The sequence below is a fragment of the Prenolepis imparis genome, unplaced genomic scaffold, assembly GCF_030444845.1.
Source record: "Prenolepis imparis isolate NDT839.2.m4 unplaced genomic scaffold, iyPreImpa1.0 SCAF_1, whole genome shotgun sequence".
NCBI lineage: Eukaryota > Metazoa > Arthropoda > Insecta > Hymenoptera > Formicidae > Prenolepis > Prenolepis imparis.
The window spans coordinates 27,347,484-27,364,726 of NW_028141159.1; the positions used below are offsets into that span (position 1 = coordinate 27,347,484).

At 29.3% G+C, this 17,243-nt stretch overlaps 2 pseudogenes across 2 annotated transcripts; both read left to right on the forward strand.

The window, feature by feature from the left end:
* Window positions 1–8,495: 8,495 nt before the first annotated feature.
* On the forward strand, window positions 8,496–10,746 carry LOC145939014 (26S proteasome regulatory subunit 6B-like; annotated as a pseudogene). Its single transcript, XR_014425773.1, has 5 exons — window positions 8,496–8,559; window positions 8,697–8,931; window positions 9,012–9,390; window positions 9,859–9,991; window positions 10,074–10,746. The product of XR_014425773.1 is annotated as a 26S proteasome regulatory subunit 6B-like (transcript).
* A 1,149-nt stretch (window positions 10,747–11,895) lies between these two features.
* On the forward strand, window positions 11,896–13,752 carry LOC145939020 (cyclin-C-like; annotated as a pseudogene). The gene is made up of 5 exons (XR_014425774.1): window positions 11,896–11,930; window positions 12,043–12,122; window positions 12,521–12,717; window positions 12,802–13,046; window positions 13,127–13,752. The product of XR_014425774.1 is annotated as a cyclin-C-like (transcript).
* Window positions 13,753–17,243: the final 3,491 nt, after the last annotated feature.

Here is a 17,243-nt window from a genome sequence, read left to right on the forward strand (position 1 = left end):
GTATCGTCAGCGCGATAGAGAGACAAGGAGAGAACGAGTATTTTAATTCTTGTCTAACATGTAGTGGCAATTGTAGATTTATAGGCTAACAAATATGTATTACTTAATTACTTTTTGATTATATTGATGTTACTGTATAAGAATACTTGCTCCATATAAATCGTGATGTAAAGAACATACGAGTAACATATTATAAATAGCTCAATGCAAGGTGTTCGGTCTGTCACCCTGAAGACTCAAGTTCAAGTCTATCAATATGATTTTTTTTAATAATATATTAGAATATATAAAAATTATTTAAAAAAATATATTTTTAAAGGCGATTAACTTTAAGAATTTTTAAATATTGAAAAGATCAATTATTTTACAACTATCATATACATAAAAATGCAAAATAATTCCGTGAATAAATTAATGTATCCTGTAATAAATCAATAACTAATATATATATATATATATATATATAAAACAGAAAATATAATATCTTCACAGCTATCATTATTGCGATAATACATACACGTTTCAAAACATTTAAAAAATAATTATAATTAAGCAATTATTGTAAACGACCCAACTGGCTTAATTGATCTTTCTTAATTCGATATCATATATAAATATACAGACTACGTTTCGACCTTTGGTTCAGGTCCTTATCAAGTCTAAAATTAAAGGATAATACTATATAGAAGGAATCATTTTATAAAAGCATAGCGCAAACCAAGTTGAAAACAACAATTATTATAAAGTAAATGATTAAAACATACCTTACTTAAAATTTTTTTCTTTTTTCAACATGTTACAATTCTCTGTACTAAACGTTTCGTATAGATGGTAAAAAACGAACTAAGTTAGACTTCCTTTATTATTCTATCATAAATAGGGTTTAAATTCTCTGTGTCTTTATGTAGGTTAATCGTGTTGTTAAATTTTTTTATATAAAACATTTCAGCTATCTCTCTTTTCCTAGTGTTTCACGATGTAAAATATTAAAGGTTGTCCATTTAAAGTCATGTAAATATTCATTTCTATGTTTGCTTTAGCAATTATTAGACAAGATTCCCTTAACAATATGTAAGTTCTTATTATGGAAATGTTCATCAGATAACAAAATAGCGTGATCGACTAATTGTAAGTTGTTAATGATGTAACCAAAGCGTTATAAGCAAACATAGAAATGAATATTTACATGACTTTAAATGGACAACCTTTAATATTTTACATCGTGAAACACATACTAGAAAAAGAGAGATAGCTGAAATGTTTTATATAAAAAAATTTAACAACACGATTAACTTACATCCTACATAAAGACACAGAGAATTTAAACTCTATTTATGATAGAATAATAAAGGATGTCTAACTTAGTTCGTTTTTTACCATCTATACGAAACGTTTAGTACAGAGAGAATTGTAACATGTTGAAAAAAGAAAAAAAATTTAAGTAAGGTATGTTTTAATCATTTACTTTATAATAATTGTTGTTTTCAACTTGGTTTGCGCTATGCTTTTATAAAATGATTCCTTCTATATAGTATTATCCTTTAATTTTAGACTTGATAAGGACCTGAACCAAAGATCGAAACGTAGTCTGTATATTTATATATGATATCGAATTAATAAAGATCAATTAAGCCAGTTGGGTCGTTTACAATAATTGCTTAATTTTATTCTTCACTGGCGACAAAAAAATACTCTTATAATTATAATTGTATAATATTGCACTTCGAGGAGACAGTTATCATGACACTTCCGTCATTTGCGCAAAAACAGAAAAAAATACCGAAAAGAACCGTAAACCGAAAATAATTTAACGGTCCGGTTATGGTTCCGGTGTTATAAATTTATCAGAATTTCAATACGGTTTACGGTTTCTGTTCTACTAAAAAAACGGTTATGGAACGGTTATCGGTTTTGGTCCGGGTCCCTGATATATATATATATATATATATATATATATATATATATATATATAAAGTATATATACATTATATTACTTTAAAAAATTATTATTAATTTTTATGACATATGAAAATATATTTATATATGTATCTATATTATATATACCTATATCTAAATATATTTTTATGTATAATATGAAGTGTTGTTTATTTATGTCATAAAAATTAATAATAATTTTTTAAAGTAATATAATTTAGAAATTAATTTAATTAGAAAAACAAAAAGTAAAAATTTTTAAAAACCGGAACCGTAACCGAAAAAATCATAATTTAAACGGTTTCGGTTTTTTTATTTATCAAAAAACCGAAACTGGAACCGGAACAGTTACTCAATATTTTATTAAACCGTAACCGAAACCGAACCCTAATTTTGTTTCGGTCCGGATCCCTGATATATATATATATATATATATATATATATATATATATATATTGATTACTGATTTAGAGAGATAGATTTATTACTGGATTAATTTATTTACCGAATTTTTTGCATTTATATATACAATGTGTTTGTAGTTGTAAAATTATTGAAATATTTTCAATATTTAAAAATTCTTAAGTATCGCCTTTAAAAATATATATTTTTAATAATTTCTATATATTCCAATAATAATAAATATAAAAAAATATATATATATATACCGATAAACTTGAACTCGAGTTTTCAGAGTGATAGACCGAACACCTTGCATTGAGCTATTTATATGTTATTCATAAGTTCTTTATATTATTTTTTATGCAGCTGATATTTTTATACAGTAACATCAATAAGAAATCAAGATAACACATACTTGTCAATCACATATATATATATATATATATATATATATATACATATATATATACATATATATAAACTTATAAATATTTTAAATATTCTTTCTAAATTATACATATAATAATCCTTAAAAAAAAATATATATTTTAATATTTAATAAATCATTATTCTATAATTTGAGATACATAATATATGCGAGATGCGGCATACAATAAGATACAATTATTGGAAGATATTGTTAGGAGCAAGATCTAAGATATCGTTATCCTCGTTTTACATATACAGAGAAACAAAGGTAATACGATAGCCGGTTCTTGTTGACATTATCTTTCAATAATCGCATCCGTGTGCTCAACATATTAGTATTTGTGCCTACATGGACGCTACTACATACGCGATGCAAGAGAGACAAAGACAGAACGATTATCTCTCTCCTTGTCAAACTGTCAGTATGTTACCACGAAAATTTCCCCAGTTCCTTAGATCTAGTGAGAATCGTATCGTCCAGATTTCTCATCAAATAAGTGACAGCTTCGTGATTTTTTTTTTAATATATTCTTTATATAATAATGCAATCAGCTAAAGAGCCCGATTTTGCATTTTTGCTCTTAAAAATTTATAATAAATTAAATACGGACTCGCGGCTAACCCAACCTTACCCGTTGCTAACTGCACATTTCCCCAAGTTTATTAAAAAATTTTATTTTCACCTTTTTTTAATAAAATAGCTCTTTAGCTGATTACAGTCGAGCTTACTGATTAAGAATATCGTAAATTTAATGAGATTCATTCAGTATTTTGGCTAAAATCTGGATTATACGAATCCGTAATTCTCGGCCGGCCGACAGGCGTCTCCACCGTGTCGCCTGCCGACCCTTAAGATAATCTTAAATATAAAATGAGGTTGAGTATCGCCTTGCTCGTTTAATCATCTGTCGCCGCCATCTTGGTTGGCAATTTTCCTCCCTCGTCTCTGGCTTCACTTCCCCTCTCATATGCTCTATCCAGTTATTCCTACATCTATGACAAGGAGAGAGTATTATTCTGTCTTTGTCTCTCTTGCATTGCATATGTGTAGCGTTCATGTAGGAACACACACTAATACGTTGAGCACACGGATGCGATTATTGAGAGATAATGTAATAATAATAATAATGTAATAATTATGCACTTCAAATTATAGAATAATATACATACATACATACATATAAATATATGTACACACGCACACACACACACACGCATATATAGATATAAAAAAAATATTTTTTATGTATAAAATAACATGAAATAAATATACACGTACGGATAAAATATAAAATATTTATTTTGAATAGTATAAGTAATAATATGTAATAATAACATATTATTATATTAATACATATAATGATAAATGTAATTTAAATAAATTTTAAATGAATAAATATTATGCCGACAATATTAAGTACAAGATGTTCAGTCTGTGCCATATAAAAGCTCAAAGCTTCCATCAATAATTAATAGTCCAATGAATATAGTAATGCAACAATTATTTTTATATAAAATTGTATATTTGAATATATACTCGTCAAAAAAATTATCGCAACACGTAATTAATATCAAAATTTAGCATAAATTCAAATAAGCGTATCTCCGCGAAAAATTGTCGTATTTCAAAAATTTTTTTTTTGTTTTTTGAAGGGTGAAGTCTCTACTTTAAGGAACTTTCGTTCGATTTTGATTTTATTCTCTCCCCCTTTCTCCATCCCTTTAAAAGAAGGGACGTGTTATTTTTTCAAAAAATTGCTTAGTTTGACGAACTCTACGGAGTGTACTAAATTTTTTTCGCAAATATCATCATAACTATCGTAAAATATGGACTTTTCTCTACAAATTTTAAAAAAATTTGAATACCGTACGATTTTTTTTCGCGAAGTTACAGCATATCAAAGTTACCTATGCATTTTTGCCTATGTATTCAATTACCTATTTTTTTGTAATAAGGACCATATATATTTCCCGATGATAGAAAATATGTATAATATCTAAAGCCAAGCGTGCGCTCATTTATCATCTGTTTTCGGTTGACCTCATTTCTGTGTTTATATTATTGTCTCGATCTCATCTTTCCATTTAAAGACCAGTCGCGATGTATCGTTTAACAAGTGCGATTATATGTCACGTTCCCGTAGGCCTCTGTGTTTTCTAGCATCGGTAAGTTGCCTCTTTTTTTCGTGTTTCTTTGTTAGCTCGATCAATTTTTCTTTAATCAACACAGTTTGCAATAATATGCATTCACAAACGTTCTCTTTCCGTTTGGTAACGATGAGAGGTGACGCTGTTGTGATTATACATTGGCTGCGGGGCTCTTCGCCGTTTTTTGCCGCACGATTCTTATGAATCATTCTTTCTTTCTTTTATGTACGTATTGTTTCTATCTTTAATTTTAATTATTCTTTATCTCATGTTGGTCCTCCTTTTTATTATAATTATACTAAATTTCTGTTTACCATCGCCTCACCGTTTTTTGTTAAATAATTTTTGCAATGTTTTCAATTTTGTATTTTTTACCTTTTATTTTTACTTTATGTTTGTACAGCTTACTGAGGATGGCCCGAATCAGGGACCGAAACGTTTGAATAAATTAACTTTGTAACTCTAAGTTCGTTTCTTTTTTTGTCGCGCTTCTATCCGCGCTCGGCTCTTATTAGCCCGTTTATTTATTAATTTTGAATAGTCAGAGCCTTGACATTATATGTTTATTATATATTATAGTTACCTATGCATTTTTACCTATATATTTAATTACCGCCAACATTAGCATTACCCGATGGGCACTACGGGGAGGTTGCTAGTCGGATTTTGCCCATCGTGTGTGTGTGTGTGTGTGTGTGTGTGTGTGTGTGTGTGTGTGTGTGTGTGTGTGTGTGTGTGTGTGTGTGTGTGTGTGTGTGTTGGGGCAAGGATATATGTGTTCGTATTTAAAATTGTATATTTCTGCCTCGTCTTCGGATGACCTCTTGCAGGCGCTCACGCATATTAATGCAGGCTCTAATTGTGGCTTGAAGAATTTCGAACCATATTCGATGTAGGGCTGCTTCCAATTGCTAGAAATTGGTTGGTAGTCTTTCAAAATCATGCAGCCATCTTTCCATAAAAGGTCATCCGAAGACGAGGCAGAAATACACAATTTTAAATACGAACATATATCCCTGCCCCAACACACACACACACACACACACACACACACACACACACACGATGGGCAAAATCTGACCAGCAACTTCCCCGTAGTGCCCATCGGATAATGCTAATGTTGGCGGTAATTGAATACATAGGCAAAAATGCATAGGTAACTTTGATATGCTGTAACTTCGCGAAAAAAAATCGTACGGTATTCAAATTTTTTAAAAATTTGTAGAGAAAAGTCCATATTTTACGATAGTTATGATGATATTTGCGAAAAAAATTTAGTACACTCCGTAGAGTTCGTCAAACTATGCAATTTTTTGAAAAAATAACACGTCCCTCCTTTTAAAGGGATGGAGAAAGGGGGAGAGAATAAAATCAAAATCGAACGAAAGTTTCTTAAAGTAGAGACTTTACCCTCTTTAAAACAAAAAAAAATTTGTTGTATGAAATTGAAATACAACAATTTTTCGCGGAGATACGCTTATTTGAATTTATGCTAAATTTTGATATTAATTACGTGTTGCGATAATTTTTTTGACGAGTGTATAAAAATAATTGTTGATTACTATATTCATTGGACTATTAATTATTGATGGAAGCTTGAGCTTTTAACATATATGGCACAGACTGAACATCTTGTACTTAATATATTGTCTGCATAATATTTATTAATTTCTCTTATTTATAAAATATAAAATATAAGTATATACACACACACACACACACACACACACACACACACACACATATATATATATATATATATGACTGCAAGTATTATCTTGATTTTTTTCGATTATATTGATGTGTAAGGACATCTGCTCCAATATTTATAACGTGAAAGAACTTACGAATAATGTATGATGACATGTTCAGTGTGTTACCCAAGAAACTCGAATTCAAATCTATCGATATCAATTTTTTTTATAATATATTGGAATATACAAAAATTAGTAAAAAAATATATTTTTAAAAGAAGATTAACTTAAAAATTTTTTAATATTGAAAATATTTCAATCATTTTACAACTACATGCACATTGTATAGAAATGCAAAATAATTAAAATAAATAAATCCAGTAATAAATCAATTGCAACTACACATGTACGCTCACACACACACACACACACACACACACACACACACACACACACACACACACACACACACACTCTCTCTCTCTCTCTCTCTCACACACACACACACACACACACACACACACACACACACTCTCTCTCTCTCTCTCTCTCTCTCTCACACACACACACACACACACACGCACGCAGCTGCTATATAGATTTATTACTGGATTAATTTATTTACAGAGAGAGAGAGAGAGAGGGGGGGTGGGGAGGGGGAGAGGGGGGAGAGGGGGGAGAGAGAGAGAGAGAAAGAGAGAGAAAGTAAAAATAAGTCCCTTTTAATTAATTAAAAAAACGTTTATTTTCACGTTAATGTAATATACGTATAAATATTAATTTAATGTTAACTTAATTTCATTAATAAAATATGAATAAAATACTAATAAAATAAATATGTATTTATTTCATTAATATTTTATTAATATTTTATTAATATTTTAATAATGAAATATTAAATATTTAATAAACTTTAAATAAAAATAATGAATGTTTTTTTAATTAATAAAAAGGGACTTCTCATTATTTTAACATTTTTAAAATATCTTTGAAAATGAGTTTTAAACATTTTTTATACATTCTTGTGCTACTTGGGATGTGTGTAGTTGTAAAATGATAATATTTTCAATATTTAAAAATTTTTAAGTTTGTCGCCTTTACAAAATATATTTTTTATAATTTTTGTATATGCCAATGTATTATAAAAAAATTGATATTGATAAATTTGAACTCAAGTTTTCTGGGTGACAGGCTGAAAATTATTCTTTCATTGAGCCATCATACATTACTCCTAAAAGTTCTTACACGTCATAAGTATTTATGGAGTAGAGATTATACAATAACATCAATAATGTAAAAGAAATAAAGATTCAACATATTCGCCAATCTATAATTGCTACAGGATAATGAAACAAGACTCTCCTATTATTTCTCTATCGCGCTGACGATACATAAAATATCGATAAAAAAGTAGAAGTGAAAAAGCAATAAATTGCCAAGTCTAATAAGCGCCCGTGTCTTACATGTTGTATATTAGTTCACTCTGCGAATTATTATTTTATCATTATTATTTATCATTGTACAATTTGGAGATATATATATATAAATTTTTGATACTATTTGTTATATATATACGCACATATGTGCATAAGCATATATAAAATTTACCAAAAGTGGGTGCTTATTAGTCTTGCTACGTTACTGCCTTCTGCTACAGAAGGCCAGAAAGCATTTTCAGGCCGTATCTCGCGTATAGCATGGTCACATATACTTATATACAGTAGGGACACACAGCGTCGGAACCTTTGATCTTTTTCAGCTGACCTTTCAGCAGTCCGCCATGTCTTTAGGTTGCAGCACCGTATCAATATTTTTGTTGTACCCATTACTATTAAAACATTCGAATTGTATAAACAAATTGGCATTGATCTACTGTGAGATGTACTCATGTACGGACTACCCGGTTGTGGAAAAACTATGTTGGCGCAAGCAGTTGCTAGACATACTACTGGTACAAATTTAAATATACTGTTAAAAAAAATCTCAGAATATATCTAAACTAATCGCATGGAAGAATTATAACAAACAGATTTTGTGTTTTAAATTCTATTATTTTCTATTTTTTCCAGCTGCCTTCATTTGTGTAAAAGTATTTGAGCGAAGGACCACAAATGGTACGAGACGTGTTTCGTTTGGCTAAAGAAAACTCACCAGTCATAATATTTGTTGATGAAATAAATGCTATTGCTACAAAAAGATTTGACACTCAAGCTGTAGCAGATCAAGAAGTGTAACGTATTCTCCTGGAATTACTCAAATCAAATGGATGGTTTTGATCAGACAACTAATGTTAAAGTCATTATGGCAACAAATAGATGAGCTGGTAACTCTTGTTTAATTTCCTTGGATCTTTAAGCATATTTTTATGTATATTAAGATTGTACTTTAGTTTTATTATTTCAGTATATTCTTCCAGAATGGACATATTGAATCCCGTATAGCTTCGTCCTAGTAGACTGGACCGCAAGATTAAACTTCCGCTATCCGATCGTCAACAAAAAACTGATCTTTTCTACGATTTTTTGATCTTTTCTACGATTATGCAAAGATAAATTTGAGCGAAGAAGTGGATCTTGAGGATTATGTAGCACAGCCAGATATAATTTTTGCTGCTGATATTAATGCTATCTATCAAGAGACAGGAAAGTTCTTCCTTCAGCCGCACAAAGTATTTGAATTTTCATGTTCTTCCTTCAGTCGCAGAAAATATTTGGATTTTCACATTCTTCCTTCAGCCGCACAAAATATTTGGATTTTAATATTCTTCCTTCAGTTGCAGAAAGTATGTATAAAAAAATAATATATATAGTTTTACATTTTTTAATTAATAAAACTAAAATGTATGCACACATTTAAACATAAACTTTCATTTTTGACAAATATTGAAAATCTTTTTATTATTTATGATATTTGGATTGTTTTAATGTGTGTGTGTGCATACTTTCCTATTACTTAGAACTAATATAAACATGCTAATTGCACCTAGGAATATTTTTTGATATATATTCTTTTATAATTTATGTTACATGTTGCACCCGTTTTACAAAGTCTTACTAATTCCATTTCTGTATCATACATATTGTAAATATTGTATATATTATGAAATAAGAAGTTTGTTGCTGTTCAAACTATAACTTTAAGTGAAAGGTAAAATTCTGTGATTGTTTTACGATGTATATTTCGTTACTTTGTTTTGACATGTAGTATTTAATATGTTTACATAAATGCAATAAAAATAAATTCTTTACAGATACGACAAAATGCCACGCAAAATTGCGGTCCCACCAAAGTGAGCATCCTAGTTGTAAAACATTTGTGATACATTGAGATAGAAAACTGAGAGGTTTTTGTGGTACGCAACGAGGACATATTGACCAATTCTGGTAAGAAAATGGGTTCAACTTTTCGTCGGCACATGAAAATTATTCGTCGAAGCACATTTTTTTCGTTCACATCCGTCCTTAGTTCAGTACTTCGTTCGAACAAGTCGTCGAATTTTCGTTGACTCTCACTCGTTGATTCTGAGCGATTCTGTTCGGTGTCTTTCGGTGTAGAATGCAGTTTTTTGCTGCTGATATTAATGCTATCTATCAAGAGACAAGTTCTTCCTTCAGCCGCACAAAGTATTTGGATTTTCATGTTCTTCCTTCAGTCGCAGAAAATATTTGGATTTTTATGTTCATCCATCAGCCGCACAAAGTATTTCGATTTTCATGTTCTTCCTTCAGTCGTAGAAAGTATGTATAAAAAATATATATAGTTTTACATTTTTTAATTAATAAAACTAAAATGTAATTTAAACGTAATCTTGAGTTTTTAAAAAATTGAAATATTTTCTCTTCATTAAAAAGATTTAATTTGAATGCTACATTTACTCAAAACTCTTGCATTATTCATATCTGGGCATTGGATCAATATTTTTTTAAGTTAACAATTGAGATAAGCAAAATATTAATTGTTTGTATCTTTTTTTAACACTATTTCAATTCTCGTGCCCTCTGAATGAAACAAACTGTACAATTACAACTCGCGACAGAATCAAAATGATCCGGCACTGATTGGTAAAATCTGCAATTTCATTGAATTTTATTTAATGAAATTTCAGATTTGTCCAATCACAGCGCAGTATCATTTTAATCTGGATCGATGACAATATCGTTTTGATGACAATATCGCAAATGTGACAAAAAATATCCTGACCACAGAGCTTAGTATACAGAACACGAAGAAATGCACGGGCTGCAATGTTACGACGTTTCCAACTGTGATATTAGGACCAAATCATAAAATAATTGCAAAGGAAGGCTTTAGTTCTCTGGAGAAAGCTTTAGGCTTCAAATCGCCGATTTATAAGACGTTGTTGCGATTCATGCTTGGGAAAATACACATGGTTTAGAGAACCAAGAATTCACATATTCATTGAACTCGATATACGCCCAAACATTCAATGTAAAATTGGATTAAATTGCAGAGTGGAAGAATTACCGACAACACTCAAGTTTCTATGTGATGATGAAAGTTTCGAATACAGGTAGGCACAATGACTTTTTTAATTTCCAGATATTTTATATTTTTTAATTGTATAAAAAATTAATTGTTTTTAGGTTGGCTGGAGTAATAGCCTACATATCGGGGCATTATATTGCATACTGCTTGCGTTCTAATGGAATTTGGCAAATTTACGACGATTTACGAACAGATATCTCCACATGTAGCTCAAAAACTATTATAAATCCGCATCTTGCAGTGTATTTACGGAAACATTAATGATCGGAGACAATTTCAAGATTCTAACTCTACTGAAGGACTCAGTGCGATTCACTATACAATAGAAGAGTTTGTTTTATATAAAACTAAATATATTAGTATTCAATTAGTGCTATTCCTTTAAAGGTCTAAATAGACCAACTCTACAATATGTCATAGAGCTCGATGATCTACGTGAATTGATGTTCTTTTAAGTCTCCAGTCTTCAGTGATATGAATCTAAATTTTATTCTTGCTGTTCTTTTTTGAATTGTTGCTTTATTTTAATTTGAACAATTGTTTTATATGTTTTATATGAATTTATTCGTTAAATGTAGTTGTAAATTTTTTTTTCTATAATTTATACAACAGAAGAAAAAACAAGTTCGTCTCTACTTATCTATGTTTCAAGAAAATTCAGAATAGATTCAGTGGAAAATTTGAAAATAATTACACTCTAAACGAGATTTAGGACTTCTCACAATTAGGAACGTCCATCGCATAAAAAAAAATTTTGAATTGAATAATTTATTTATAAAATATGGCCGATAATTTCTGGCAAAAAGTTCACATCCAGTAAGTTAATCTTTTTAATTATTATATCGCAATAAATTTTATACAGAATACAATTTTCACTATATTTTTTTAAATTTTATTTTAGCCAACAGTCGTTAATTGGATAAACAAGATTGATCAGAGAGAGTCAACATGATTTATCAGTATTAATGAAAGAAGAATATTAGAAAATATTTATTTTCTTCTCTAATAGTAAGTTGAAATGATAAATTGCAAAATGTAGTGAGATATTTATTAGACGAAGAACAAACTTGTATTTATATCTTTTCGTAATGTTGAAGTTTTTAGATCTGTATTATATCATCAATTCAATGCTAGTCAAAATATAAATTCAGCATAAATAAAAAGAAAAATATTGACAGATTTATACATATTAATTATACTTGGTAAGGAACTATTTCTTTTTTTGTATTTTCATTAAAGATTGAATAATTCGTTTTACTGTTAATGTGTTCGTATGTATATGTTCACATAAATATACTGCATCAATTTATATTACGCTTTTGACACCATGATAATGATTAGATGATGTTTTATAATTGTACAATATAGTTTATGCATAATTATGTATTTATTATTTCTGTTATTAGTGATACAAATGTAAGATGAATAATTGAAGTTGAGGCAACAAGTGATAGCTACTGCAATAGTTTATTTTAAAAGGTTTTATTCTCAACTTAATATGTATATATATGGATACTTATTACTAGCAGTTTTTTGGCATCAACAGTAGAAGAATTTGGAGTAATTTGTAATATTAGATAAATAATGACAATGGGAACTGTAGGTAAAGTTTATGAATATATCTTCTATTGTAATTTTTATTGATGATTATTATGCTAATTAAATTTTATTGTTCTGTTTCTCACAGTTAAGAACAAGTTTAATTATGCATACACACAAGAATTTCCATATTGTACAAATCATATTTTAGAGTGTGTATTTTATCTTTTGGAACACTTGCATTGTTTTTTACTCAACCATACCGTTTCTTATTAAAATTAATTCAGAATGTGGGACAAGATGATCAATTACTTTTACATAGCATATAATTAATGATAGTTTAAAAACAGATGTACGTTTGTTTATTATATCTTTCTTATCAAATAGCTATTGGTAAGCATGCAGTATTATTTTTACAATCTAGTGTGTATTACAAAGAAATTTTATATTTAACAATATCTTTTTTTTTACAGGTTGCCTGCAAAAAATAGCTTGTGTAATATTGCAGAAAGATCTTAAATCGTGGTTCGCAAAATTAAATTCTGATATGAAAGGATTCAAGAAATAGCACGGTATATTAATCTATATGAATTGTGGAAGAGATATGATAAAAAGAATGAGATTCAAGGTTTACTGATTAAAATACCAAATCCAAAAGCAGCTCCACAACGTTGACATCAAGTTCCCTGTTCGCCAAATGTTTGCGATTCATGTTAATACAGTTAATTAAAAATATCTTCCATATATATATCGCTGTCAGAGACGCATAGAAAATTGACAATGAATATTATTCTGTATTTATATATGCAGGAAACACTTTTCTGTCCCTATATAAAACTATGTTTTAAACAGTGTGTGTGTGTGTGTGTGTGTGTGTGTGTGTGTGTGTGTGTGTGTGTGTGTGTGTGTGTGTGTGTGTGTGTGTGGGTGGGTGGGTGGGTGGGTGTGTGGGTGTGTGTGTGTGTGTGTGTGTGGGTGTGTGTGTGTGTGTGTGTGTGTGTGTGTGTGTGTGTGTGTGTGTGTGTGTGTGTGTGTGTGTGTGTGTGTGTGTGTGTGTGTGTGTGTGTGTGTGTGTGTGGGTGGGTGGGTGGGTGCGCGCGCGCGCGCAAATAATAATGCATTACTTAATATTCTTATATTTTATTCTCAATAATTCTCTCTAGATGTAACATGGTCAAAAGTTACGAAACATTACATCTTAACTAATTATAGTTAAATATTTAAATTTTTTTGAATATATCTGATATATGTGTAATGCATTATCAATTTGCATTTTAATTATACATATCTAATTTCATTATCTGCAATATTGAATGTTAGTATTTTAAATGTATGTTTAATTATTTTTTTCCATTATACAAATATTAATTGGAAATATATCAAAAGCCAGCTAATTATAAGTGTACTAAGTTTGCTACAAAAATTTGATGTTAAAAGAATGCTAGAATAACATCTGAATTTATTTATTACAACGTACAAAATTGCAATAAGCTTTATTATAATAAATTGTCGAATTTTACCTAATTCTTTGTTGTATAAATGTTGATGATTGATAAATATATATAAATAATATAAATATATATATATATATATTAAAATTTACTTTATTAATTCGTTATATCATAATTGTATTATCAAAACTTAGTCCAGCCTGAGAAAAGCTTTGGCATTGATTAAAAAGTTATTTTCTTATTTTTTTATTACAATGAGAAAATGAAAATAATTTACTTTTCAGTGTTTCTAGGCATTTTTTTGACAATATTTGTTTAGTAGTATTGCTACTGAAATAACACAATGTATGTAAAAAGCTTATAAATAAATTTTATTAACACAATATTAACTCGCGATTCCATCGAATCCTTTGAGTATCATTTCCAAAATTTCTTTACATTATAATGATTAGCTTTAGTGACTACCATGATTCTTTTTGTACAAGATAAAGATACAATATGTCTCAATTGTGATATTTGTCATAAAATTTTGTGACATAATAAACTGTATTTATATTTCATAAAATATTCGAATTTTAAAATAATAATTACCTTTCAACTTTACCAAATTAATATTCTTATAGAAAGTGCATGATATTTAAAAATCTTTTGTGAAAGAAATTGACTGTATAACACATTTTCATTAAACAAGAATCTCTTTCATTTTTCCATAGCTTAATTTGATGTACAGTAGTAGATGGTAATAAAGACGGTCCTTTTTCTATTATTTATATCATATTTATATTTCTATTATTTTATCATTTATTTCATACTGTGCACGTGTAAATAACTATATAAAGCAATATATTATTTGATTATTTATGTTAGATATTGATGTAAATGAAATGTCTTCATCAAACCCTACTATTTGAGAAGCAGTTATCCCACTCTTCAATACTAACGGAATCCCTTGTTAATATTGATACAATCAAATTTAGAAATCTATATGTAGAAATATATATATTGACTTAAAACTTTGCATATCATATGTGTGTATCTGTCTATCCAAACATAGAGGTTTCAACAATTTTGTTTGTATCTTAACTGCTGTTTTTACAATTTAAGATTTAGATAAGATTTTTAAAAATTTGATTGAGCATCATTATTACTCATTTTTTATAACGATGCTTTTCAAAAAAATAAATTTTTTATAAAGAAATAGTAAATATGGATAAATAATATATAAAGATGTTGAAAAATTTCAAAAATAGTTTCAAGTTTTTAAATAATTAAAATAAATATTAATAAATATTATAGTGTCTATAAACAAATAATTTTATGTTTAACAATTGCTATAATATGTGTATTTGTATGTTAAGGCCCGTATTCATAGCCAGTTTTATAGATGTTAGCCTTACATTTATAGAAATAAGTCTTAAATCGTAAGCAATAAACCAATCATATTCGATTACTGCAGATGCGGTTTCAATATGAGATAATTTTTCGTTTTTAAGACTAATAATAAACCAACAAACGCTAAAATTAGACCAACAATCATCAGCAGACGATTTCGCATCGATTAGACCGTTTTTTTTTTATTAAAATTGAGATTTTTCCGGCTAACTTAACGCTAATTTTTCTTTTTTAATTTAAAAAAAAATTAAAAACCAACAAACGTTGTAATTAGGCCAACAATCACCAACAAACGACCAACAAACGATAAAAAAATTAAAAAATTAAAAAAGTCGAAGTTGACCGGCTAAGTTCCCGGAGCTAGAGAAGCCTGAGAGAGGCTGTTCCGACGCTGATTTATTAAACTGATACTGTCCTTCATTTCTTAAAATTTTGTAAACGTGTCTCAATGTAATTCGTCAATCTATATTTAACCGTTGTCGACATCACCTTACCGCGTGAATCGTTTGTTTATCTCTCATCTCACACACTCACATACACACACACTCACGCTCCCTTGACATTCACACGATTACACACCTCGTTTCTCGCCCTTGCGAACTTAAATCAAAACATAAATTAGTGCTTGTCGACACAGTCTGTACTGAGTATCGAAAGAATAAAGATCGATTCTTACACGCTTAATATCTCCTCTATTTCAATTTTGGAAATTCGATTCTCCGACGTCTCCAGCGCCGTCAGTCTACGCGATCGTATCAATTATCGTAAATCAAAACAGAGCCATGCCGGCGATTTTCGTGGGACGCTTTAACAGCTCCGTAAAGTTAGCCGAACGACTTTGACTTTTCTAAAATTAAAATTATCTAATCGTTTAGTGGTCGTATGGTGATGATTGGTAATCTAATTAAAATATTTGGTAGTTGATTGTTTTTTTTAAATTAAATAATTAAAATTTTGATGTAAAGTTAGCCGAACTTTTTTTTTTTACTCTAATCGAGTTCAATCAGGGCTTATTCGATGCAGAATCGTTAGGTGGTCACGAATGCATTCTTTACAACATTTGGTGGTCCATAGTTCCTCCAATAAATGAAAAAAATCATTTGTGGTTAAGTAGCAGAAATGGGCGTAAAATTTGCCGTACCAATATATTATTTATAAACCAATTTTGTTCAAATTGGTCTTAAATGAGAGAAAATCGTTTGGTGATGATTGGTAGTCTAATTAAAACATTTGGTAGTTGATAGTTTTTTAATTAATTAAATAATTAAAATTTTGATGTAAAGTTAGTCGAACATATTTTTTTTTTAGTCTAATCGAGTTAAATCTTATTCGATGCAGAATCGTTAGGTGGTCACAAATGCATTCTTTACAACGTTTGGTGGTCCATAGTTCCTCCAATAAATGAAAAAAATCATGTGCGGTTAAGTAGCGCGGGAATGGCTGTAAAATTAGCCGTACCAAATATATTATATTATTAATGAACCAATTTTGTTCAAATTGGTCTTAAATGAGAGAAAATCGTTTGGTGGTGATTGGTAATCTAATTGAGAAGCCTTCATTTGCGCACAGTACAATTGCACACGTTGCAATTGCACACCGTGCTATTAGACACATAAAGTTGCGCACAGTTCTTTTGCCCACAGTTCTTTTGCGCACAGTTCTTTTGCGCACCGTTCGTTTGCACACCGTGCAATTGGACACGAAAATGCGCGACACATGCTCTATTCACACACACACACACACACAC